This window comes from Myxine glutinosa, chromosome 1 (genome assembly GCF_964187855.1).
Source record: "Myxine glutinosa chromosome 1, kmMyxGlut1.1, whole genome shotgun sequence".
In the NCBI taxonomy this organism is placed as follows: Eukaryota; Metazoa; Chordata; class Myxini; order Myxiniformes; family Myxinidae; genus Myxine; species Myxine glutinosa.
Window position 1 is genome coordinate 365,622,130 of NC_136261.1, and position 26,311 is coordinate 365,648,440.

The following is a 26,311-nucleotide window of genomic DNA, read 5'->3' on the forward strand; positions in this document are numbered from 1 at the left end:
ACTGGTTCAAGCACACCCAACTGTACATCGTAGTCTATCCCAACTTTGACCACATCCCGCCAGTGTAGTGGGACTGGTACCGGTGTGTGGTGTGCCACTGGTTCAGCATTAGGATCCACCATCAGTTTCATGGGCGGGCCATCCATTAGAGGAATGTTTGATGCTCACAAGTGTTAAATGTGCTTGACTTATAGTATTCAAGGAGATTCTGTTGTAGCTTCATGCGATTAGCATCAGTTGCGGGGAACGGCAGCTTTGTCGGGGGTGGTGGGGGTCGACGACGCTGAGGGCAACGGCATGCTGTAGTGGGGTTTGCCTGTAAGACTGCTGTTGCGTCCGGCTGCTGTGCTGTCAGGTCTACACCAATCTTGGGGAAGTTATCTGGGATGATGTCAAGGGCGACACAGGCTTCTCTGCTGAGGAAGAGCTTGACAGAGCTTTCTGTGACATAGGTCATTTGCCTAGTTTCAACAGCCTGACCCCGTTTGTCTTTGCCCGACAAGCGGAGTACAGTGGCCCCAAGGATATTGATGCCTCCATTGTTGGCAGTGCGCATTCTCATGGTTACTGGGATGAAGTCAGATTTGCGCAAACCAAGGCGGTGGATGACCTTTATACCAGCAAGGCAACTCTGGCACCCTGTGTCTGCCATCGCGGGGACATGGCAAGTCATGGTCTGGGTGGAAAGGTCAAAGCCTGCGCATGCGTAGTCTTCGCGCATGATTTTGACAGTCACACTAACAAATGGTTGAGGTTTTGAACCCTTCCTGATCCATGTATTAGAGTTTTTTTTTATTTTTTATTTTTGTTTTTTTTGGATACAAGCTCGTGAAAGAGCGAACATTAATCACACAGAAAGACAAACAGACACATAAAACAAATAACATCGGGAGCGGTAGACAAGATGGGGAGAGAGGGGGCAGGACACAAACACAACATTTGAGAGCAGGGACCGAGAGACATGGAGACATCGAGAGATCTGTGGGAGGGAGAGGGCTTTGGGGGGCAGGCATGTGAAGGGGGGGGGTGGGTGGGAGAGGTATAAACATATGGACACTGCCAGGACTTCCAGGAAAGAAGTTGGAATTTCAAACAAGGTGGATCTGGGGTGAATTAGTGGGGATAGAAAAGATCAAGGTTTTGGATGGGGGAAGATAAGAGATGGTGGTGAACAGCTGTTTTAAAGACCTGGAGGGAGGAGTGGGATTGAAGGGAGTGTGGGAGTTTGTTCCAGAGGCGGGAGAAAAGAGGAATGAAAGAGTGAAGGTGAGCAGAAAGCCGAGATTTCGGCAGTTTAACCATCAGAGGGTTGCTGGCAGATCTTGTGCGACCTGTAGGAATATTTGGGGGACAGAGCACAGAGAGAGCTGGGGGAGCAAGGCCGGAGAGGAGTCGGTAGAAGACAGAAAGACCACCTACCTGCCTGCGGTGAGTGAGTGAAAGGCCCTCAGAGGTAGCTTCATCGCGGGAGATTCCAATGATTTTGAAAGCTTTGGATTCAACAGCGTGAAGCCGGGCCAGGTGTGAGGCAGGAGCACCAGCCCATAGGGGAGAACAGTATTCCATTGAGCTGCGGATGAAAGCCTTGTATGTGGTGAGGAGCTCAGGTGTGCCGAGGAAGGACTTCGCACGACGGAGGATGCCCAGTCGGCGACTGGCTTTGGAGGCCAGCTTGGAAATGTGGTTTTCCCAAGAAAGATCATGGCAGATAGTGAGACCCAAAAGCTTGAGCGACAGAACTTCTTGGAGAGGATTGTTGAGAAAGTAGATGGGAGGGTTGTCCAGTCGATCTTTTCGGAGAGACATAGTAAGAGAGTGAGATTTGTCAGGATTGAAAGACATGTTCCACTTGTTTCACCAGTCTGTGATTTTGTCCACGTCTGTAGAGAGTGAGGAGGCTGCAGACTGCCGATCTGAGGGATGAGGAATGGAGCGGCAGAGAGTGGAGTCATCAGCAAAGAGATAGAGAGGATTTTCCAGAGAGTCGGAGAGATCATTGATAAAGACCAGAAAAAGCACAGGGCCCAGCACACTGCCTTGGGGAACTCCAGCCTGAACAGGAAGGGGAGATGAGAGAAATCCATTTAGGGCCACACGTTGACTACGACCAGAGAGTTTGTCATAAACATGGTGGTCAAGGGTGATGGAACGCTCACTGCGTGATCGACCCGAATTAATAACATTATCAAACTCATTACATTCATGCCCAGATATGTTAGGAGTTTCATTTGACTGTTGTTCTGATAAGTGGACAGTACATAAAGTATCAAACACAGCATATTCACTGTTATTAGAAGAGGCACTCATGTGTTTGGGTTTGTTCCTACTGCGACAGTGCGACATACACTCTCCATGTGATTATCGCGATTGCAATGCCCACATCTGTGACCATATGCGCGCAAATGCGCATTCTGTTTTGCGAACGTGGGCTGGAGCGCTCTTCCCGTGTCCCTTTTTGCCACAGTAGGAGCATAGGTCGTTTCTGTCCTTGATGGTTACTTGCTTGGCCTTTTGATATGTGCTGCTAGCTGCTTCCACTGAGTGTGTGTCCAGTAGTGTAGATGCTGAACGTTTGCCAGATTCTTTGGCCTCAATGAATTGGAAAACGTCCTCCAGGATCATGTCCTGGTTCTTGTCACCAAGGAGGTCAAGCTGGATTTCAGGGTCAGCAATTCCTCGTGTAAGAACATCACGCACGATCGCTTCTGTGTAGTTAACTTCAGCATCACAACTAGGGCATTTGATTAGGAATTTGCATATTCCCGCTTGACCACGTAGGTGGGCCCCGAAGCTGCGCACTGTCTCATCACGGTCTTGACGCAAATTATGTAGTGCTACTCTGGCAACCATAGTGTTCTCCCCGCGAACTGCAAGTTTTTTAATGGCTGCCATTACCACCTCGATGGGTTTGTTTGAAAGGCTACCACCTGTCGATCTTGTTAGATCCTTGTGCAGAAGTTCGTCACAGCACTCTAGTAACTGCACTACTTTATCGTGGCCAGTGATTTTGGTTGCATCGACGTATTCAGACCATCGTGACTCGAAGTAAGCCCACTCTTCACTGGAGCCAGCGGCGACAATTGTGGGCCTTTTGACTTTTTCAACCTTGGCGGCATGTCCAGGGGCGTGTATGGCACTGTGGGCAGTAGTGATGAGTGCGGCCACGATAGCAGGATCGAGGTCTTCAGTGGTGTAGTCACATCCGGCAATTGGGCATCGTGGCTTTGGTCAACTTGCACCGTGTTCATAAATAATACCAGTTCTCTTTGTTAATCCAGTTGGCGGTTTATTGCAACTTCAACAATGAACACGGTCTGAAAGACATAAGAACAAACATAATGATCAGTAATGATTAAGAATCCTCTAGAATTATGATGTCATAATGGTGGCACATATGATATCATCATTCACAAGGTTTATTCTCAATGGATAGTTCTTTACAATGAGATATGTCTCAATCCTTTCTTCGTCGGACTTTTGGAGATACAGAGATGTAAAGTTTTTCGGTTTTCCCAAGATGGCGGCCGTACCACGTGACCTGTGACATCATAATTATCCTGAAAACATTCTTAATGCCCAGGCGCACCTGTGGTGAAAATTCCCTGTCAATCCGTGCAATGACTGCAGAAAAAGCGATTTTTATAGAACACAAGCCTGCTCTCTGCCCCTTTCCAGTTCATCTCACTCCAGCATTCACGTCGGACACAGTGCTATTAAATTCCACCGCAAGAAGAGGGAAGGCCTACCCTCCCAACCTCCTCTTTCACCTCTCTTCCCAACCTCCTCTTTCACCTCTCTTCCCAACCCCACCCCACATTCTCAATGTTTGTGAGTACTAGAGGAACCGAAGGTTCAGACACTTGGCGCGCGCGTCTGGCTGAACAACAGAGGGGCAAGGGCGGGTAGTGCACCCCCTTTTTAATGGTACGATCCAGAGCAATGCAAACTCCCCCCATTTTTGTAATGGTACAACCCGAAATCGGGTAAATCGGGTGAAGGGTAAAGGGTGCTAACTTCACGGACATCGTGCTGGCAGCGGCGTGAAGATACTCTTGGGAGGTGGTGGACCCTTGGTAATTTCGAGAGACAAGATCAAGAGGAGTAAAACAAGGTAGGTTTTATTTTTGTGACCTTTGTAGTTTTTAAGTTATCGTCGTGTAAAGCTTTAAGCTTTTACCTCAGGTCGCGCCATGGTCTTGACTTGATGCTTGGCCGCGCCGGTTTTTGGCGACTAAAGGGGTTTAAATTAATTTTTGGATTTTTCTTTTTGATATCACCGGATGCCTGGGGTTATGAGCTTTCCATACATATGTGGTTTGTCGATGGATGGTTTACGAATTACGATTTTGGACTTTGTAAAAAAAAAAAAAAAAAATTCCAATGTTAATATTATCCCTCAGGTGAAAAGTGCGTTTTTGCTTTGGGCTCTCACGGGTTTATTTTAACTTGGATCTTTATTCTGTTTTCGGATTTGGTCGTCACTAAGGTGGTTGAACACGAAACCATCGCAATCGCGTTTGGTGAAAATCTGATAATATTTGGCCCATTTACCTCAGGCCTCGAGATGGCAATTATATAATTCACGCATAGCCATAAAATATAAATCATAATGCAAGACGTGCAGGCTGCCGCATGGAGCGACCTCACGGGCTTTCTTTAATTCCGATTTACGTTCTGATTTCTCTTTTAGTGAGAAATAGGGGTCTACGCAGCCACTGGTAAATTTTAGTTGGTGAAAATCGGATAATTTTTAGGAGAGTTACCTCAACAGTTCTCGAACCTTGCTGTGTGCTGTGAATAAAGATGTGTGCAGGAACTAACTCTACCAATGCTATACGTATCACTGAATGGTTGTTGTAAGTTTTTACAAGGTCTAACCATGTTTGTAGCATGCCTTGGTGACCACAAGCATGGTGACTGCAGGTGGGCAAAGCCAAAGCTGAGTTCTGAGTGTCCTCCTAAGTTTAAGTTAGCTCCAATCCGATATCTCTTGCTATTTTATGTAGTCGCTTATATAGCGTTTGACTCGACTACAACAAAGTCCGGTGAAATTCAATAACTTTTCATAAAATCGGCCTGTTTTGTGTTCTTGTGGTGGAATAGAGGCTGAGGCCTTTCCGAGTCAAGGAGGTGTGACGTCGTGACATGACTCCTGTCCTCCCCTCATAGCACGGTTATGACTCCTCCCCTCAGGCTTCTCTCCTCATAGCACGGTTATAACTCCTCCCCTCAGGCTTCTCCCCTCATAGCACGGTTATGACTCCTCCCCTCAGGCTTCTCCCCTCATAGCACGGTTATGACTCCTCCCCTCAGGCTTCTCCCCTCATAGCACGGTTATGACTCCTCCCCTCAGGCTTCTCCCCTCATAGCACGGTTATGACTCCTCCCCTCATAGCACGGTTATGACTCCTCCCCTCAGGCTTCTCCCCTCATAGCATGGTTATGACTCCTCCCCTCAGGCGTCTCCCCTCATAGCATGGTTATGACTCCTCCCCTCAGGCTTCTCCCCTCATAGCACGGTTATGACTCCTCCCCTCAGGCTTCTCCCCTCATAGCACGGTTATGACTCCTCCCCTCAGGCTTCTCCCCTCATAGCACGGTTATGACTTCTCCCCTCATAGCACGGTTATGACTCCTCCCCTCATAGCACGGTTATGACTCCTCCCCTCAGGCTTCTCCCCTCATAGCATGGTTATGACTCCTCCCCTCAGGCGTCTCCCCTCATAGCATGATTATGGCTTCTCCCCTCATAGCACGGTTATGACTCCTCCCCTCAGGCTTCTCCCCTCATAGCACGGTTATGACTCCTCCCCTCAGGCTTCTCCCCTCATAGCACGGTTATGACTCCTCCCCTCAGGCTTCTCCCCTCATAGCACGGTTATGACTCCTCCCCTCAGGCTTCTCTTCTCATAGCACGGTTATGACTCCTCCCCTCAGGCTTCTCTTCTCATAGCACGGTTATGACTCCTCCCCTCATAGCACGGTTATGACTCCTCCCCTCAGGCTTCTCCCCTCATAGCATGGTTATGACTCCTCCCCTCAGGCTTCTCCCCTCATAGCACGCTTATGACTCCTCCCCTCAGGCTTCTCCCCTCATAGCACGGTTATGACTCCTCCCCTCAGGCTTCTCCCCTCATAGCACGGTTATGACTCCTCCCCTCAGGCTTCTCCCCTCATCGCATGGTTATGACTCCTCCCCTCAGGCTTCTCCCCTCATAGCACGGTTATGACTCCTCCCCTCAGGCTTCTCCCCTCATAGCACGGTTATGACTCCTCCCCTCAGGCTTCTCCCCTCATAGCATGGTTGTGACTCCTCCGCTCAGGCTTCTCCCCTCATAGCATGGTTATGACTCCTCCCCTCAGGCTTCTCCCCTCATAGCATGGTTATGACTCCTCCCCTCAGGCTTCTACCCTCATAGCACGGTTATGACTCCTCCCCTCAGGCTTCTCCCCTCATAGCACGGTTATGACTCCTCCCCTCAGGCTTCTCCCCTCATAGCACGGTTATGACTCCTCCCCTCATAGCACGGTTATGACTCCTCCCTTCAGGCTTCTCCCCTCATAGCATGGTTATGACTCCTCCCCTCAGGCGTCTCCCCTCATAGCATGATTATGGCTTCTCCCCTCATAGCACGGTTATGACTCCTCCCCTCAGGCTTCTCCCCTCATAGCACGGTTATGACTCCTCCCCTCAGGCTTCTCCCCTCATAGCACGGTTATGACTCCTCCCCTCAGGCTTCTCCCCTCATAGCACGGTTATGACTCCTCCCCTCAGGCTTCTCTTCTCATAGCACGGTTATGACTCCTCCCCTCATAGCACGGTTATGACTCCTCCCCTCAGGCTTCTCCCCTCATAGCATGGTTATGACTCCTCCCCTCAGGCTTCTCCCCTCATAGCACGGTTATGACTCCTCCCCTCAGGCTTCTCCCCTCATAGCACGGTTATGACTCCTCCCCTCAGGCTTCTCCCCTCATAGCACGGTTATGACTCCTCCCCTCAGGCTTCTCCCCTCATCGCATGGTTATGACTCCTCCCCTCAGGCTTCTCCCCTCATAGCACGGTTATGACTCCTCCCCTCAGGCTTCTCCCCTCATAGCACGGTTATGACTCCTCCCCTCAGGCTTCTCCCCTCATAGCATGGTTGTGACTCCTCCGCTCAGGCTTCTCCCCTCATAGCATGGTTATGACTCCTCCCCTCAGGCTTCTCCCCTCATAGCATGGTTATGACTCCTCCCCTCAGGCTTCTACCCTCATAGCACGGTTATGACTCCTCCCCTCAGGCTTCTCCCCTCATAGCACGGTTATGACTCCTCCCCTCAGGCTTCTCCCCTCATAGCATGGTTATGACTCCTCCCCTCAGGCTTCTCCCCTCATAGCACGGTTATGACTCCTCCCCTCAGGCTTCTCCCCTCATAGCACGGTTATGACTCCTCCCCTCAGGCTTCTCCCCTCAAAGCACGGTTATGACTCCTCCCCACAGGCTTCTCCCCTCATAGCACGGTTATGACTCCTCCCCTCAGGCTTCTCCCCTCATAGCACGGTTATGACTCCTCCCCTCAGGCTTCTCCCCTCATAGCACGGTTATGACTCCTCCACTCATTGAAATTATATAATATACTAGTCACCTGCTCTCAGTGCAAACAACTATTATCAGAACAACTTTACACACAACAGCACAACAAAGTATGTGATAACGGTATAAGTGGTTCATTGGCATATCTGCAAAAAATTCAACATCCCAGTACCAGAAAACTCATGGAAACATGGACCAAGGGCAATCATTGAAAAACTCACGCATGACCTGATGATTCCATCAAGCGTGAACATAGAAAACAAAGCATTGCGTCCAGACATTGTACTCAGGAACAAAAAGGAAAAGACAGCATTGATGATTGAGATATCAGTACCCAGCGATCTTGGCCAAAACAACACAGAAATCAAGAAAATGACCAATGAGGTCAAGAGATCTTGGAAGCTGAAGAACATCGAAATTTTATCTATGACTAGCCGAATGCACCCGGCGTTGCCCGGGTTCTTTTTGAATGAATTTACAACTATAATTCAGCTTTTACTCCCGGCCATAGAAGATCGACGACTATAATTCAGCTTTTACTCCCGGCCATAGAAGATCGACGACTATAATTCAGCTTTTACTCCCGGCCATAGAAGATTGACGACTATAATTCAGCTCAGCTTTTAATTGCCCCAGCTTCCCCCATCCAAAATCTTGATCTTTTCTACCCCTGCTAATTCACCTCAGATCCACTTTTTTGAAATTCAAACTTCTTTCCTGGAAGTCCTTGCAGTGTGCATATGTTTTATACCTCTCCCACCTTCCCCCAAGGCCTCTCCCTCCCACAGTTCTCTCGATGTCTCTGCTCTCAAATGTTGTGTTTGTGTCCTTCCCCCTCTCTCCTCATCTTGTCTACCGCTCCCCTTATTTTGTGCTTTATGTGTCGGTTTGACTTTTTGTGTGTTTAATGTTCGCTCTTTCATGAGCCTCGATCTTGTACACAAAAAAAGAAAAGTCTTTAAAATGGCAGGAGCACTGAGTCACATGGCCTGGTAAGACAAAATGTTGCGTTTCTACTTTCAACAATAAAGACTTCTGGCTTCGAGACCGCACAACCAATCATGTTGAAATTTTACACACTTGTTCCTGCTTGATGAGATCTACAATGCATTAAACATTCAAGTCGATCAATGCAGTGGTTCAAGAGTTAGAAGCTTTTTAGGATTTTCCTTCAATTATTTATTGCGGCCAAACCATGTGACTTATCAAAACGTCAAGTATTATATAAACTCCCCCCCATGGGGAACATTTGTGTAAAGTTCCATCTCGATATCTTCACATATTATGGAGAAGATAGCATTTTTAGTTTATGCTTAAAAACATCATAACCCTGAAACCATGTGACGCATGACGTCAGGCTCGCTGACTTTTTTTATTCGTCATTGGTATGTGAGGTATGCGAGGTATGCGAGGGGAGGAGGCTGTTTCACAGCACCACTTGGTTGTCTGCGATATAAGGGTGAAAAGTGCGAGGAGAGCTCGGCGGGTGAAGTACCAACCAAGAATGAAGGTGTGGAGGTTGAAAGAGGTGACAGTAAGGGAGGCATTAAAAGAGAGGCTGAGTAGGGTAGAGCATGATGTGGTTGAGCTTGAACGTGGTTGGATGTCAATGAAAGATAGTCTGTTGGGAGCCGTTGGTGAGGTATGTGGATGGACAAAAGGACCACTGAGGCACTCGGAAACATGGTGGTGGGATGATGAAGTTGGAAAGAGGATTGACGAGAAGAGGAAGAAGTTCAAGGAGTGGCAGAAGGCGAAGGGTACGGGAGCAGAAACAGCAGAGCATGAAAGTTATAAGGCAGCCAGGAAGGCTGCAAAGAAAGAGGTAGCAAAGGCGCAGGACACATGTAGGAAAATGTTCGGAGAACGCTTGGATTCGGAAGAGGGTCAGAGAGCGGTATTCAGGATTGCAAAGCAGATAGCGAAAGAGAGGTGTGATGTGATGGGGGTGAGTTGCTTGAAGGATGAAGTGGGACAAATCGTTGTGGACCCAGATGGAATTAAAGGAAGATGGAAAAGATATATGGAAATGCTGTTGAATACAGAGAATGAATTTGGATGGCAACATAGAGAGTAATCCAGTTTTTGGACCGGCAGAGAAGATAACTGAGAAGGAAGTTGAGGAAGCGATAAAAGCAATGAAGAGTAGAAAAGCGGGAGGGCCGACGGGAGTTGTGGGAGATATGTTGAAGGCAGCAGGAAGTTGGGGTGTGAAGAGAATGGCAGAGATCTGTAATCTGGTTGTGAAAGAAGGTCGCATTTCAGTGGATTGGGAACAGTACCCTCGTCCCTCTATACAAGGGGAAAGGTGACCCTCTGGAGTGTGGCTTGTACCGAGCGATAAAGTTATTGGAGCATGGAATGAAGGTATTGGAAAGGGTGTTGAGGAGGAGGATAAGGAAGAAGGTGAAGATCGGCGAAATGCAGTTTGGATTTATGCCAGGAAGAGGAACGACAAACGCGCTCCTTATTGTGAGGCAGTTGCAGGAGAAGTACATGGAGAAGAGGAAGAAGTTGTTTCTTGGGTTTGTTGATCTGGAGAAAGCATTCGATAGGGTTCCACGCAAAGTATTGACATGGGCAATGAGGAAGTTAGGAGTGGAGGAATGGTTGATCAGAGTTGTGATGGCAATGTACAAAAGAGCGCGCACAGCTGTAAGGACGAAGGACGGGAACAGTGGTGAGTTTGAGGTGAAAGTGGGAGTGCATCAGGGGTCGGTACGAAGTCCACTACTATTTGTAGCTGTGATGGAGGTGCTGGCTCAGACCGTAAAGGAGGGGTTACCGTGGGAGTTGTTGTATGCAGATGATCTGGTGTTGATTGCGGAAAGTATGGATGGACTGAAGGAAAAGATGAACAAGTGGAAGGAATGTATGGAGACAAAAGGTCTGAAGGTGAATATCGGAAAGACGAAGGTGATGGCAAGTGGGAAAGCATGTGGTGAGGTGGAAAGAATTGGGAAGTGGCCATGTGCTGTGTGCAGGAAGGGTGTCGGAGTGAACTCCATTCAATGTACAATGTGCGCTGAGTGGGTTCATCAAAAATGTAGTGGTCTGAGAGGGTCATCAACCAGTGTGGCAGCTACATTCAAATGTAAGGTGTGCACAGAGGGAGCTGCAGATGGAGGAAATGTTGAGTTGGATCTTGGAGACAGCATGAAGCTGGAAGGTGTGAAAACATTTTGCTACCTCGGAGACATGCTGAATGGAGAAGGTGGATCAGACTCGGCAACGGTTGCTCGAGTGAGATGTGCATGGAAGAAGTTTCGGGAACTGAGTGGCGTGCTGATGAAGCTGAAGGGAAAGGTGTATGCTGCATGTGTGAGAAGTGTTATGATTTATTGGAACGAGACATGGGTAATGAACGTAGAGCAGCAACGAAGGCTGGAAAGGGTGGAAATGCGAATGGTTCGGTGGATGTGCGGAGTATCGTTGAGAGAGAGGAAGACAAATGATGAATTGCGAAAGATGATGGGAATAGAGCCTGTGATTGATGCTGTGAAGAGGAACAGGTTGAGATGGTTTGGTCATGTGTTGAGGAATGAAAGTGACTGGTTGAGAAGAGTGATGGAAATGAATGGAGAAGGAAGTAGAAGACGGGGAAGACTGAGAAAGACTTGGCTAAAGATGGTGGAAGAAGAAATGCGGGCAAGGGGGTTAACAAGGAGAGATGCAGAAAATAGGGCAAAGTGGAGAAGATTGTCATGGGGACCGCAAGGCTAACCCCCGCTCTAGCAGGGAAAATGGCCTTAAAATGAATGTTGTTGTTTGTTGTTGTCGGAGCAAATCACAGGAAAATATTTTTCCTTTCGCTGAGGCTATGACACCTGAAACCTCAGCTTCTCCTTCCTTCCCTTAACAGTTCAGATACTTCATTCAACGTTCTGTTCATTCCACCCGTTTTGGGTTCTTGAAAGATGGAGGTTATGTTTTCACCCCTGTTTGTCTGTTTGTGAACAAGATATCTCAAAAAGTTGTGGACAGATTCGGACAAAATTTGGCAGAGAGGTAGCGTATGTGACATGGACGAAATGATTAGATTTTGGTAAAGATCTGAATAAGGCTTCTGATACGAGAATTATTTAATTCTTAAGTGATTCCTCACCATTGAGATCGGGTGAAAAGGAATATATAACATGATATTTAAAAAAGTTATGGACGGGTTTGGACCAAACTTGGTGGACCGTTTGAGTGTGTTCCAAGGCAGAATCGATTCGATTTTGGAAAAGATCCTAATATGGCTTCTGATACGAGAATTATTTAATTCTTAAGTGATTCTTCACCCTTGAGAGATCGGGCGAAAAGCAATATATAACATGATATTTAAAAAAAATTATGAACGAGTTATAACTGAACTAGGTGGATGAGTTGGTTCGGTGACAAGAACAAGCGATTAGATTTTGGTTCAGGTCCGAATCCAGATTCGGGCTATCAGTGGGATATAAAACATAAACTGTTCAGCCTGGCGGAGGTGTGTGCTCCACCGAGTGCTATTCTAGTTTGTAAGATTTGTTCATCCAGTAAGCTTTAGACTGTATACGTTCACTTTATTGTTTCCTTCTAAACTCGCTCCTGGAATTGGTCCTTTGACCCTTAACAGCCATAATTGTACATTGTACTGTTTGTCTGAATCTTCATTCTTGATTTTCAACTAAAGTCAAACAAAATTTTTTCCCAGCATTCAGGTAGAGATACTGTGGACAGGCTGGAGGGGAAGAGAAGACAGTTGTACCAATTTGTGGATGAAGCTGTGGATCTGGTGAAGAGTTGTGTCAACAAAAGGCAAAAGGAGAAGCTTTCCCTGCTTGCAATGCATATGGCGAAGCTGAATAATCGGATTGTGTATCTCTGTCAAGCAAAATTCACTCTGAAAAAAGCACTGCAGGAGCTGCAGGACATTTCTTTTCTCCAGGTGTGTGTTATTATAAACATGTTACAAAATGTGGAATGCTTTTTTTGTTAAAGGGGAACCCAAACGCTACCCTACAAAATCCCTTGACACCCTACAAAATAGATACGAGTATTTTTACGATTTCCAATGTGGGTAATTTTGCGATTAAAAGTCGAAATCATCTTCTTCTTCTTCACATTGAGCCGTGATGTCACCCTCGTAAGTCAACCACTGTATCTGTAATGTCTATAACATGGTAGAATAGTACTGGTAACTCAGGTGGTAGAGCAGTACTCCATCAAGGTGCGAATGAAGGCTTTGTAGTTTGTCACAAGTTATGATTCTTCAAGGAAAGACCTCGCATGATGGATGCCCAGCCGGTGGCTGGCTTTGTAAGCTATCTTGGAAATATGGTTTGCCCAAGGAAGATCATGGCTGATGGTGAGGCCCAAATGTTTTATTGACTTAACCTTTTAAGTGCTTTATTTGGGAAAACCCTGGTGTTGGGCTAGCGGCTAGGGTGCCGGCTTAGGATCCTAGGATCCTGGGTTCGAATCCCGGTCGATCGCTGAATTAACGCCAGGGGGGTTGACTCAGCCTGAATCCATCCTTCCGAGGTCGGCTAATTGAGCACCAGTTCACCGGTAATTCCCTGTTTGTCGTTAAAGGCGGCAAAAAGGGTTGGCGTCAGGAAGGGCATCCGGCCGTTAAACATTGCTTCAAAAAGGGGACCGAAAAACAACAACAACCACGGTTCCCGAAAAAGGCCAACCCCCGCTTTGCGGGGTAAAATGGCCTCTAAAGGTGGTTATTTTTTTAAATTTTTTTTTTGGGAAGTAGATGGAAGGGTTTTTGCCAGATGGCCTTTTCTTAGCGACAGGGTGAGTATGTGGGATTTGTCGGGGTTGGGAGACATTTCAATTGTTGGATCAGCTCTGGATCCAGGGTCTGTAGAGATCGAAGAGGCTGCTGCCTGCCTGTCTGAAGGAAGATAAATTGCAGAGTGTAGAATCGTCAGCAAAGAGATGAGCTAGATTTTCCAGGGAATTGGAAAGATCATAATTGAAGATGAGGAACAAGACACTGCCTGGGGACATTCCATCCTTGACACGGAGGCGAGATGAGAGGATCCTGTTGAGAGCAACACGCTGATTACGGGAGAGGACAAAGTCGGTGATTCCTGAGAGGAGGTGGTATTGGATGCCATAAGCAGAGGGTTTGGAGATCAAGGCGGGAGGTGGAGGGGGGTTCAGATTGTTGCAGTTACTCGAGATATGTCCAGAGAGGCGGCCCTGATCTCATTTTGGAGATGGAGGGCTTCCATCCGTTGTTGGGAGAGTCGAAGCAGCATGTCCAAGGTAGAAGGCCTTGGTCTGAAACCGAACTGATGATCTGAGACCAGTCAGTTGGAGATTCATATTAACTGCAATGGTAGCTAATATGACCTTGCTGAAAATGATTGTAAGCAAGCTAATTGGCTTTAGTTAAGAAAACCCATTTTTTGCAATGAGTGTGTATTGCAGTGGTGTTGGCTAATTTATCATTCATATGGAAACTGATCCAGAGAGAACTAGAGAGTTCCTGGAACACCTTACCCCACACAATGTTTTAGTATATAATTTAATTAAATGCAGTAATGATTTTGAAAGTTATATAAAAAAATCCGGAAGTTTAGCGCCATTGAAGCAATCTTATACACCACCTTGTGTAACATGTCCAAGTACTGCAAAACTGCGAGGTTCTTTGAAGTGACAAGAAGGCAATTTTTGTTCTACAGTGGTCAAGTATCTATATTATAATAGCCGTAGATGATTCTGTCTGTCTGTCTGTCTATCTGTTGGGTGTCTGTCCGGGGTGTGGCTTACTCGGTTTGCAGAGTAGCTCCACCCATAGCTCCACCCATTCTGGGAGTGGCTATAAACAAATATCCACCATTTTATTAACTCGCATAGCTTTGAGTCCTGTTTTGTAGGCCCGTGGTGTCTTGCTCTCCCCCAGTTTTATTTCAAATCAAATTCGATAAATCATTTCATTTTTCACAGTCGCTAACATAGTTTTAGACTCAGTTGAAAAAAAACGGGAAGAAAATCCGATGAAAGTTGCCGTTTATAGAACGAAATGAATTCTCAAAGGCCTGTAACTTCAAGGCCATTGAGTCTCTCTCACGCCTTTATCTCCAATCTAACTCACCATATGATTTCATTTTTATCGATGGTTTTACTTTTAGACTCGGTGTCAGCAATAATTGAGAACAATCCACACACGCGGGAAAATGCAGAGATATATTTTTTTAAATCGCGTCATGGTGTATCATACACCGCCCAACATGACACCGCCGGCAATGTGTCGATATATATTAAAAATTCGCTTTTGCTTTTCCGTTATGATATATTACTATTTCGTTTGATGATAGTCGTCACAAAAACGTCAACAATGATGCCGACATATATTTCTTCGTTTTTATTTCATTCAACATATTAGCCGGAAGTAAAATATGTTTCAGGAAATTACCGAGAGATATTTCTTCGTTTTTTTTATTAGTTATGTGCGCATACACTTTAAATAGGTTTATTTGAAATCTTTAATTTTCCACAAACATTCCACACACGCGGGAAAATGCAGAGATATATTTTTTAAAATCGCGTCATGGTGTATCATACACCGCCCAACATGACACCGACGGCAATGTGTCGATATCTATTTTAAATTCGATATATCATTTCATTTTTCACAGTCGCTAACATAGTTTTAGACTCGGTTGAAAAAAAACGAGAAGAAAATCCGATGAAAGTTGCCGTTTATAGAACGAAATGAATTCTCAAATGCCTGTAACTTCAAGGCCATTGAGTCTCTCTCACGCCTTTATCTCCAATCTAACTCACCATATGATTTCATTTTTATCGATGGTTTTAGAGTCGGTGTCAGCAATAATTGAGAACATTCCACACACGCGGGAAAATGCAGATATATTTTTTAAAATCGCGTCATGGTGTATCATACACCGCCTAACATGACACCGACGGCAACGTGTCGATACATATTAAAAATTCGATATATCATTTCATTTTTCACAGTCGCTAACATAGTTTTCGACTCGGTTGAAAAAAAACGGGAAGGAAATCCAATGAAAGTTGCCGTTTATAGAACGAAATGAATTCTCAAACGCCTGTAACTTCAACTTCAAGGCCATTGAGTCTCTCTCACGCCTTTATCTCCAATCTAACTCACCATATGATTTCATTTTTATCGATGGTTTTGGACTCGGTGTCAGCAATAATTGAGAACATTCCACACACGCGGGAAAATGCAGAGATATATTTTTAAAAATCGCGTCATGGTGTATCATACACCGCCCAACATGACACCGACGGCAACGTGTCGATATATATTAAAAATTCGCTTTTGCTTTTCCGTTAAGATATATTACTTTTTCGTTTGATGACAGTCGTCACAAAAACGTCAACAATGATGCCGACATATATTTCTTCGTTTTTATTTAATTCAACATTATTAGCCGGAAGTAAAATATGTTTCAGGAAATTACCGAGAGATATTTCTTCGTTTTTTAAAATTAGTTATGTGCGAATACACTTTAAATAGGTTTATTTGAAATCTTTAATTTTCCACAATATAATTTACTTGCCATTTATCATTTGATGATTACGAGACAAATTCCTCTTGAGGATCGTGACAATTCATGCGCTGCGTGGAAACTTCTATTTCCAAAATGAATGAGACGATCGATGAAGAACGCAGACTTGAACAGGATGCAGCAAGAAAACGAATGAGACGGGCGAACGAGTCCATCGACGAACGTCAATGCAAACTTGCGGGGTCACCCGTGGGAATCCCACGGGCATGGATGTGTGTGACATTTCGACATATTGAGTTAGATGCTGCACATTCATTTTTACAAAATGGTTACTGGCAAGTCATCAGATCCAGAAATGGTGTAAAAACCACCGTTTAGAGGCCATTTTTCCCCGCAAAGCGGGGGTTGGCCTTTTCGGGGACCGTGGTAGTTGTTGTTTTTTTGTCCCCTTTTTGAAGCAATGTTTTACGGCCGGATGCCCTTCCTGACGCCAACCCTTTTTGCCGCCTTCAACGACAAACAGGGAATTACCAGTGAACTGGTACTCAATTAGCCGACCTCAGAAGGATGACAGGCTGAGTCAACCCCCCTGGCATTAATTCGGCGATCGACCGAGATTCGAACCCAGGATCCTAAGCCGGCACCCTAGCCGCTAGCCCAACACCAGAAATGGTGTCATGAACACAATTTATTTACGCACAAGCACAAAAGCAAGACGGGCCGATTTCCGATTCCGACGGGCGAGACGGGCCGATTTCCGATTCCGACGGGCCGATTTGGAGCAAGAAAAAGAACGAGACGGGAGAAAAAGGAGAGAAACGAGACGGGGAAAGCCGATTGGAGAGGCGAGTGAGGCGCGATTGGAGAGGAGTGTGAGGCGCGATTGGAGAGGAGTGTGAGGCACGATTGGAGAGGAGTGTGAGGCGTGATTGGAGAGGAGTGTGAGGCACGATTGGAGAGGAGTGATTGGAGGGGAGTGTGAGGCACGATTGGAGAGGAGTGTGAGGCACGATTGGAGAGGAGTGTGAGGCGCGATTGGAGAGGAGTGTGAGGCGTGATTGGAGAGGAGTGTGAGGCGCGATTGGAGAGGCGTGTGAAGGATTGCAGAGGAGAGGAGTGTGAGGGATTGGAGAGGTGAGGGATTGGAAAGGAGAGGGATGTGAGGGTTTGGAGAGGAGAGGAGTGCTAGGTGGAGAGAGGAGAGTGTCAGGTGGAGACAGGAGAGTGTCAGGTGGAGACAGGAGAGTGTCAGGTGGAGAGGAGTGAGGGGTCACATATTATGTGAAATAACTAAATTCACACCATTTCTGGATCTGATGACTTGCCAGTAACCATTTTGTAAAAATGAATGTGCAGCATATAACTCAATATGTCGAAATGTCACACACATCCATGCCCGTGGGATTCCCACGGGTGACCCCGCTAGTATAATTAATTTTAAATGAAATAAAGATTGTGAAGGTCGTATAAAAAAAAAATTTAATTTCATAAGTTTACCGCCATTTACTCCGTGGCTATTACACCGCCATATTTAAAACGTTATTTCGTGCCTATTGTTATTCATGACTATTGCTTGTGCCCTTTATGTCATCGCTAAAAAGGGTAAGCCCACTCCTCTGCTCATGTGTGAAAGGGACAAATTCGGAGTCAAAGTTCTGCTAAACAGCAGGTTTGTTTTCCGATCCATGTTCCGATGCTTGTTCAAAATATAACATTCAATTTTAATCAGGTTATTCGTCGATCATAAAGTGACGCTTGTGGAAGGACAGACGGACAGAAGCAAACCAATTGAAGACCATAGAATTTTAACCAGGCTAAGTCACATTTTATTTTATTTTCACGTTTTTCAAAATATTTTTCACGTTTTTCTCGAAATGACTAAAATGTGACTTAGCCTGGTTATAATTCTATGATCTTCAATTGCTTAAGCCTGATTTTTCCTTCGCATGCACGGGTTCATGATTGAGTGAACAGAGCAGAAAAAGGATGAGCAAGAGCAGCAGAGCAGGTTTGTCGGACACATGCAATGATGCCTGTTGCCGAATCGGAGCCGAGGCTTCCAGAAACCTGTCCAACTTCTCAAGTGAGAAAGATGCAGTGCCCAGGAGCAGTTGGGTACGAGAGTGCATTGTATCTGTAGAGAATGATGGAGGGGGAGTACAGTCGTGGCCAAAAATATTGGCACCCTTGCACTTTTCTCAAATAATGCACCATTTCTTCCAGAAAATTGTTGAAATTAAAAAATCTTTTGGTATCCACATATGTATATTTCTGTGGTTTGCAGTGGAACAAAACAAAAAAAAGCTGAAAAAATTACTAAATCTTAGCTTATTCCACCCAGAAATCCTAAAATGGCCCGGACAATAGTATTGGTGGACTGGTTGTGTGTGTGACGAGGACTCATTGACTCACCTGTGGAGAGTTGCAGGTGGCTGCAATATAAAAATCAATCATTCAACCAGTTTGAATAGAAAAAAAGGAGTCGTTCTGCTGTTTTGTGTCACTGTGTGTACCGCAATGAGCATGGAGAAAAGAAAGAAAACCAGAGAATTGTCTGAGGAGGTCAGACACAAGATTGTAGCCAAGCATGGACAATCTCAAGGCTACAATTCCATCTCCAGAGACCACCGTACGCAATGTTATCAGGAAGTTTAAGGCCCATGGCGCTGTAGCCAACCTCCTTGGACGTGGCCACAAGAAAAAACTTGATCGAAGATTGCGAGGGATTGTTCGAATGGTGGAGAAAGCACCTCAATCAACTGCCAAACAGATTCAAGCTGACCTTCAGACACAAGGTACGACAGCTTCAACTCGCACCATCCGTCGCCAACTTAATAAAAGGGGTTTCTATGGTAGGAGACCCAGGAGGATCCCACTGCTGAGAGAGAGAGACATGAGAAAGCCCGACTGGAGTTTGCCAAAACACACCTGAACAAGCCAAAATCCTTCTGGGAGAATGTACTGTGAACAGATGAGACCAAATTTGAGCTTGTTGGTAAAGCACATCATCTCTATGTTTACAGAAAACAAAATGAAGCCTTCAAAGGTAAGAACACCTTCCCTACAGTCAAACATAGAGGAGGTTCAGTGATGTTTTGGGGTTGCTGTGCTGCCTCTGGCACTGGGTATCTTGAATGTGTGCATGGCATCATGAAATCAGGAGATTACCAAGGCATTTTGGAGCGCAATGTTTGACCCAGTGTCAGAAAGCTGTGTCTCTGTCGTAGGTCATGGGTCTTGCAGCAGGACAATGACCCCAAACACACTTCAAAAAGCACCCAGGAATGGTTCAAGAACAAACTCTGGACTGTTCTGAAGTGGCCAGCAATGAGTCCAGATCTAAATCCCATTGAACACCTGTGGGGAGATCTGAAAACAGCAATTGGGAGAAGGGAGAACTGTAGCAGAACGTCAACTCTGGGAGAACTGTAGCAGTTTGCATAAGAAGAGTGGGTCAAACTGCCAGTAGAGAGGTGTAGGAAGCTCATTCATGGCTATAGGAAGCCCTTGATTGCAGTTATTTTGCCCAAAGGCTTTGCTACCAAATATTAAGTCTCGGGTGTCCATAATTTTGTCAATGCCATTTCTTTTTTTATTTTCTGATGTAAAAGGATATATTCAGTGCTGAATCAAAAGCAAAGGTTCTGTAATATTAACAGTAAAAAAAAACCACCGTTTAGAGGCCATTTTTCCCCGCAAAGCGGGGGTTGGCCTTTTCGGGGACCGTGGTAGTTGTTGTTTTTTTTTTTGTTTTTTTTTGGTCCCCTTTTTGAAGCAATGTTTTACGGCCGGATGCCCTTCCTGACGCCAACCCTTTTTGCCGCCTTCAACGACAAACAGGGAATTACCAGTGAACTGGTACTCAATTAGCCGACCTCGGAAGGATGGTTCAGGCTGAGTCAACCCCCCTGGCATTAATTCGGCGATCGACCGAGATTCGAACCCAGGATCCTAGGATCCTAAGCCGGCACCCTGGCCGCTAGCCCAACACCAGGGATCGACCCTGTAATATTAACAGTGAAATAAAGAATTGTGGAGACCAAATACCTTCGTCAATTTCAACTTCGTTTTAGAGAAAATTGTGATTTATTTGAAAAACGTGCAAGGGTGCCAATATTTTTGGCCACGACTGTATACACCAGAGACAGACTTGACAAGGCACTTGAAGGAGGAGACGGGTTTGAGAGTTCAGCCGAATTCTACGGCAGTGAAGCAATTAAATGACAATATCCAGGTCGATGTTAACTCTCACAAACACATGATCAGATGAACCTATTGAGGCAGAAGAGGAACTGGAGACATTAGACAGAAAATTTGGCATGAAGTCCAGAAGGGTATAACGTGACATTGGGAGAAATCTGGGTCAGATAGTTCACTGATTGATTGAGGCCCAAAGAGTCATAGACGTCCTTTGCTGCAATGCCACGGCTCGTTGAAGAGGTACCAACTCCGTCAATTAGCATGGCAACACTTGAAGTCACTGCATATGAGGATTCTGCTCCTTCTGCATCCAACCCCTCTCCTCTCCACTTCCCCAGCTTCCCGCCCCCTCTCTTCTCGGTTCCCCTGGTGTCCAACTCCTCCCCTCTCCCCCAGCATCCCACCCTCTTCCCTCTCCCCCAGCGTCCCACACTCTTCCCTCTCCCCCCAGCGTCCCACCCTCTTCCCTCTCCCCCAGCATTCCGTCCTCTCTCGTCCAGCATCCCACCTCCTCTCCATTCCCCCAGGGTGTCGCCCCTTTCCTCTCTCTCTCAGCATCTCTCCGCCAACCCCTGATCTCCGCCAACGTTTGTCTTCATCAACCCCTCACCTCCACAAACCCCCTGGTTGTCTCCACCGGCATCGCCGCCAACCCCTGTTTGTAAACACCGGCGTTGCCGCCAACCCGTTTGTCTACGCCAGCATCGACACGAACCCCTCGTCTCCACCGGCGTCAACGTCAACCCCTCGCCTCCACCAGCATCGCCACCACCCTAATCTTTGCCGGCAATTTCTTATTTGTTGCATTGTTATTTTTATGAAATGAATGAAACATGACATGATTCAGAAATTTTGAGTTAACCCTTTGTTTTCTCACTTGTCAGGGCTACACGGATCTCTTGCAAAAAAGGTAGGTGTCCATCATATTTTCACTCTTTTAAAATTATTAGATATTTGAATTATTTCTCTCATACACTGAACAGCAAAAGAAACGTCAGTCAGAATCAATATTTTGGAGTCTTTATTTTCAAGTCATGATCAACACTAATTTAGATTTAGGGTCAACATGAAACATTACAGGTATGGTCACCACAGTTCAAACAATAATGTGAAATGTTCTGAATAAGAAAAACACAAGACCAGGTGAGAACAAGGGAGGTCAAAATCAGTATCTTGTGTGACCCCCGTGAGCGTTGATGGCAGCCATACATCGTCTGTACATGGAGTGGATTAATCGGTTGATGAAGGCATTTGTCACTTGGGCCCACACTCTGAGAAACGCCTGACTGAGTTGAGCTGCAGTTGTCGGCCTTGGTCGAACGTCATTCTGTCTTGTTTGAACCTCGTCCCACAAGTGCTCTATCGGGTTTAAATCGGGGCTGAGCGCAGGCCAGTGCATGGTTTGGATGCCATTCTGTTGCAGGAAGTCCCTTGTTGCTCTGGCAGTGTGGGCACGGGCATTGTCCTGCTGGAAGATATGATTTCCGTGACGTCCAAAATGTGGCACGACGTGAGGTCTGAGGACTTGATCGATGTAGCGAGCAGCTGTGACACCATTGCCTCTTACTGGACCAATATTCTGGAACACCATAGGACCGACTTTGTGATTGAGAGCAATAGCACCCCATACCATGTTTGGACCACCCCACGAGTCTCTTTCCATCACACAGTCATCTGAGTAGCGTTCCCCACGTCTATGCCAAGCTCTCACTCTGCCATCTGCCATGGAAACACAGTATCGGCTTTCGTCTGAGAAAAGAACGGTTCTCCACTGCTGGTAACGCCAATTTTGATGCTGCGTGGCCCACTGTAGTCGGTCACGGCAGTGTCGAGCTGTAAAGCCTAAGTCACACATAGGCGGATTTGTCGGCGACTACTGGCGACTGGAAAAATCGCCACCACCCGCCGACAATCGTAATGAAACCGTAATGGACGGTCGCCTGTAGTCGTGGTTATCCTCCCCAGGTCGGCTGCAGTCGGCAAGAGCCGCAAAGGGGCCAAATATATTTTTTAATGTTTAAAAACGGCGCGCTCAGTCGCACTCGAAAAAAATCCGCCATGCTGTCGTGATGGAACCGCCATGCTGTCGTCGGTATCCGTAATAAGAGCGTAAAGCGGCCGCAACCCAGTCGCTCATAGTCTTCCGCAATCGCCCCACCAGCTAGCACGGCAGAGATGCGAATGCCATACGGCCTTCCTGCGGCATCTTCCCGACTACTGGCCGACACTGTTGCGGCTGCATATCGACTACAGAAGAACTGCCACGTCTCCCCTGCGGCTATGGGAGACTGACGACGACAGCAATAGGACTAGTGGCGGCCGAGTTACGGCCACTGGCGACAGAGATACGACTGCCTGGCGACTGCATTACGACATACCACGATTCCATGGCAAGACAGGATGGTGTGAGGGTCTCCGTGGAGTGAGGTCCTGTGGTGCCGACAAGGATATGGCTTTATTGTTTGGACTTGGGACTTTTGGGAACTTTATTTTTGGGACTTTGGTCCTTTGGAAACTTTATTTATGGGACTTGGGACCAGTGGAAATAATTTGTTGGACTTTATTTCCATTCTCTCTCCCTGCAGAAAAGTTTGATTATTACATTACAATGATACATCTTTATTAACTTTCTTATTGTACATCAAACATCTTTATGCTTCATGTCATACATCATTGAAATGAATAAAGTGAAATGTAAAATAGAGAAATAAAGATTAAAAAATTGTGTGAATCGTCTCCAATCACCGGCGGTCTTATTGCAGTCTTGCGGACGTCGGAGTAAACCGCCACCCGGCCCCAATGCAGTCGCCGCGATCCGCCATCGGTCGTAATCTAGCCGCCAGACTGACGCCACGCTGCCGCCGTGCATCCGCAATGCAGTCGTCGTCGATCTTCAACAGTCGCCATCCCACTCGGGGCGTCGTCGTAATGCAGTCGCAATGTGGCCGCCTGCAGTCGCCATACTGCCGCCTGACCATATTTGACCGCCCGAAATCGCCAGTAGTCGCCGAAAAATCTTGATCGCCGGCAGTCGCCAAAATATCTGCCTATGTGTGACTTAGGCATAAGAATGGGGCCACGATGCGGCCTGTGACAACGGACATCCCTGTTCTTCAAACGTCGACGGACTGTATCACCACTAATGTGTCTCTGGTGGGTTCCAACTGTTTGTCTTGCAGTTTCTGTAGCCCTGGTAAAGCGATCTTAGATGTGATGACGCACAATCTGTCGATCCTGGCGTGGTGTTGTTACCCTCAGTCTGCCACTGCGTGGGCGGTCATCGGTGCTGTTGGTGGCCTTGTATCGTTCCTGTAACCTGTAGATGGTTCTCACGTTGACATGGAAAGCATTGGCAACCATTCGTGCAGTCTGTCCAGCATGCAATCTTCCAATAGCCTGGTCTCTCTGAATCCTCGTAAATCTGGGCATGGCGCTGGCATCGAAACACGAATGATGAACACACCTTTTGGGGTGCCTTTCATAGGGAAAGTCACAAGGAGACACACGTGCATTTTGATTTCCATGGGAATCATGCACGACTTTGTACCATGGTCATTTTTTGCCTGCGTTTTGGTGACCTGTTTTTATCCACGTGTGCACCACTGTAGGTAGTTAGGATTAAAAATTAGATACAGACTAATGTAAATAACGAGATATCTAAACGAAATGCACTGATATTTCTATGGGAAATGTTCAGGAATTATATTTTATGAAGTGACGTTTCTATTGCTGTTCAGTATATAATTGTTTTCTCCTTCCCCATGTCCCCTCCCCCCTAAAATAAAATTAAAAACAATGTCCCACCAAATCCTCAAATGATGTGATGTCATATAGTGAGAGCACCTGATAGTGAGGTCCTCATTGGACCTTGAAAAAATAAACATGGACTAAGTGCATCCATCCTTTTTGTCCATTTCCCATTTAACATTTCTTCATCAATACAAAAATATTCTTTCAATTACTTTTTTCTCCCATACTTTTTTGGGAAACTTGTATTTGAGAAGGGAAAAAAAAAACTTATTTTACAAACGTTTTCTCTTTCAATCACGTCATACGTGTTTTTGAGTCGTTTTTTTTTCTTTTTTTGCCCAGACTTGAATCGATATCACAATTTAAATCCGTGAGTATGGCATCATTCTCAATGCTGGACGTCTATCAAGAAGAAAAAAATCTGGACTTGCTTATCAAAGTCAACGAGCACATTCTGAAGGAGATAGAGTGAGTAACACAAAAAGAGAATCTTCTATCTACTATATAAGAGGTGTGTGTGTGTGTGTGTGTGTGTGTGTGTGTGTGTGTGTGTGTGTGTGTGTGTGTCCGTCTGTGTCGCCATTTTTCTCAGAGTTGGCTGAACGGATCTTCGTCAAACTTTGAGGTTCATCAGTGAGTGCCTGGGAGTGTTTTAGGCAAAGAAAAAAAAAAAAAATTGGAAAAATAAAAACTTCGTTTTTTTGGAGTTAAAAAAAAAAAAATCGCTCGATGGTGCCTAGGCCTTTTAAAATTAATGACAGTTATATGCAAGTAGACATTCGCATAAATAAATACAAAACAAGCACCAGACATTTGAATACAAATAAATCAAACAATTCTGGAAGTGTACGAAGTGGTCGTACGGCTTCTTCTTCTTCCTGATGGGCATCACACTTAACTCAGAAACGTGATGAACGCCACATTCACCCAACAGCATATATATGAACCCCCTTCCTCTCCTGCCTAAAATAAAAACATACGTTTTAAGTGTAGATTTGAATGTCTAATGAAGGGACATCGTGGACAGGAAGAGGAAGATTGTTCCAGAGTTTTGGGGCGGTAATCGACAAAGATCAAACGCCATAGTGTGTGAGTGCGGGGTCCAGGTGACATTTTCAGGTCCACGAAGAATGATGAATGGAGTTTGAAGGAAAATGCAAACACTTTCGGTATGAGGATCTCTCTAATCTTTAAAGGTGCAAGTCAGTTTTTTGAGTCTTGCAGGTGAGAAGCAAAATGTTGAAGTGGACATATTTGTGGTGGGGAGCTCACCCTTCACAAGATGTTCCCTCTCAATGTTTATTCTCTCACCGGAGGAGAGATTGAGGTGAAAATACACCTGTATTTAGTTTTTTATAGGTTATACATAGGTTTTAATTTGAGTTTAATATTCTAGAACAAGTGTGTTTGTGTTTCTGTTCATATGTCCAACAAGGTTTGTGACAATATCTCGTGTCCACAGATGGAGGGACCCCGAGTTTGGACTCAAACTCCGCAAATAAATGGATCATGATCTCCCAGGACCTCAAGACGGCCACTCGAACAAGGACCAAACAAAAGTACCCGGAACATCCTGATCGGTTTGACGTTTATCCACAGGTTCTTTCCTCCGAGAGCTTCTCCACGGGCTGTCACTACTGGGAGGTTGATGTGAGTTTGAGTCGTTATTGCAGAATAGGAGTCTCTTCAACCTCTATGGGGAGGAAAGGAGGAGGGAAAGAGTGTTGGTTGGGAGAGAACCCTGAGTCTTGGTGTTTACAGAAATATGATGACCAATACTCAGCATGTCACAACGATGAACGGACCCTCCTAACCGTGCCGGAGAATCCTGAACGGTTTGGGTTCTTGTTGGATTGTGAGCTGGGAGAGTTGAGGTGTTTCATGGACTCACAGGTCGTGCATGTCTTCAGGGGGAACTTCATGAACTCCGTTAAACCCGCTATTGGGGTTTATAACTATGTTGGTAATTCAGTGCGGTTTTGCTCATTTTCTTGATTTTGTTCGTCCGTTCTGTTCATGACGAAAGGTTGTTTCATGAGATGGACAAAGAGAAAGTCATTTTTGGTTCAAATAAATAAAATCATGTACTTGTGAATAACGATGTGATTACTGATTAATGTTTATATTTTAATAAAGTTTATTAATTAAATGGGTTTTGTTTATCATAATTGATGTGAAATGAACTTCAACCACTCTTCCACAAACTATGGATTGTTATTCCTCTTCAAATAACGACTTGAGTTTCATGAAAAGAAATCGTTGAACTTTAATTGATTCTGTAAGTTTAATATCTAGATGTGAATT

The 26,311-nt window shown here is 45.7% G+C and overlaps 1 long non-coding RNA gene across 1 annotated transcript; it reads left to right on the top strand.

The window, feature by feature from the left end:
- The first annotated feature begins 11,759 nt into the window (after nucleotides 1-11,759).
- On the top strand, nucleotides 11,760-26,160 carry LOC144889520 (uncharacterized). Its single transcript, XR_013621833.1, has 4 exons — nucleotides 11,760-12,486; nucleotides 21,142-21,167; nucleotides 24,350-24,475; nucleotides 25,470-26,160. It is a non-coding gene; the product is annotated as an uncharacterized LOC144889520 (long non-coding RNA).
- Nucleotides 26,161-26,311: the final 151 nt, after the last annotated feature.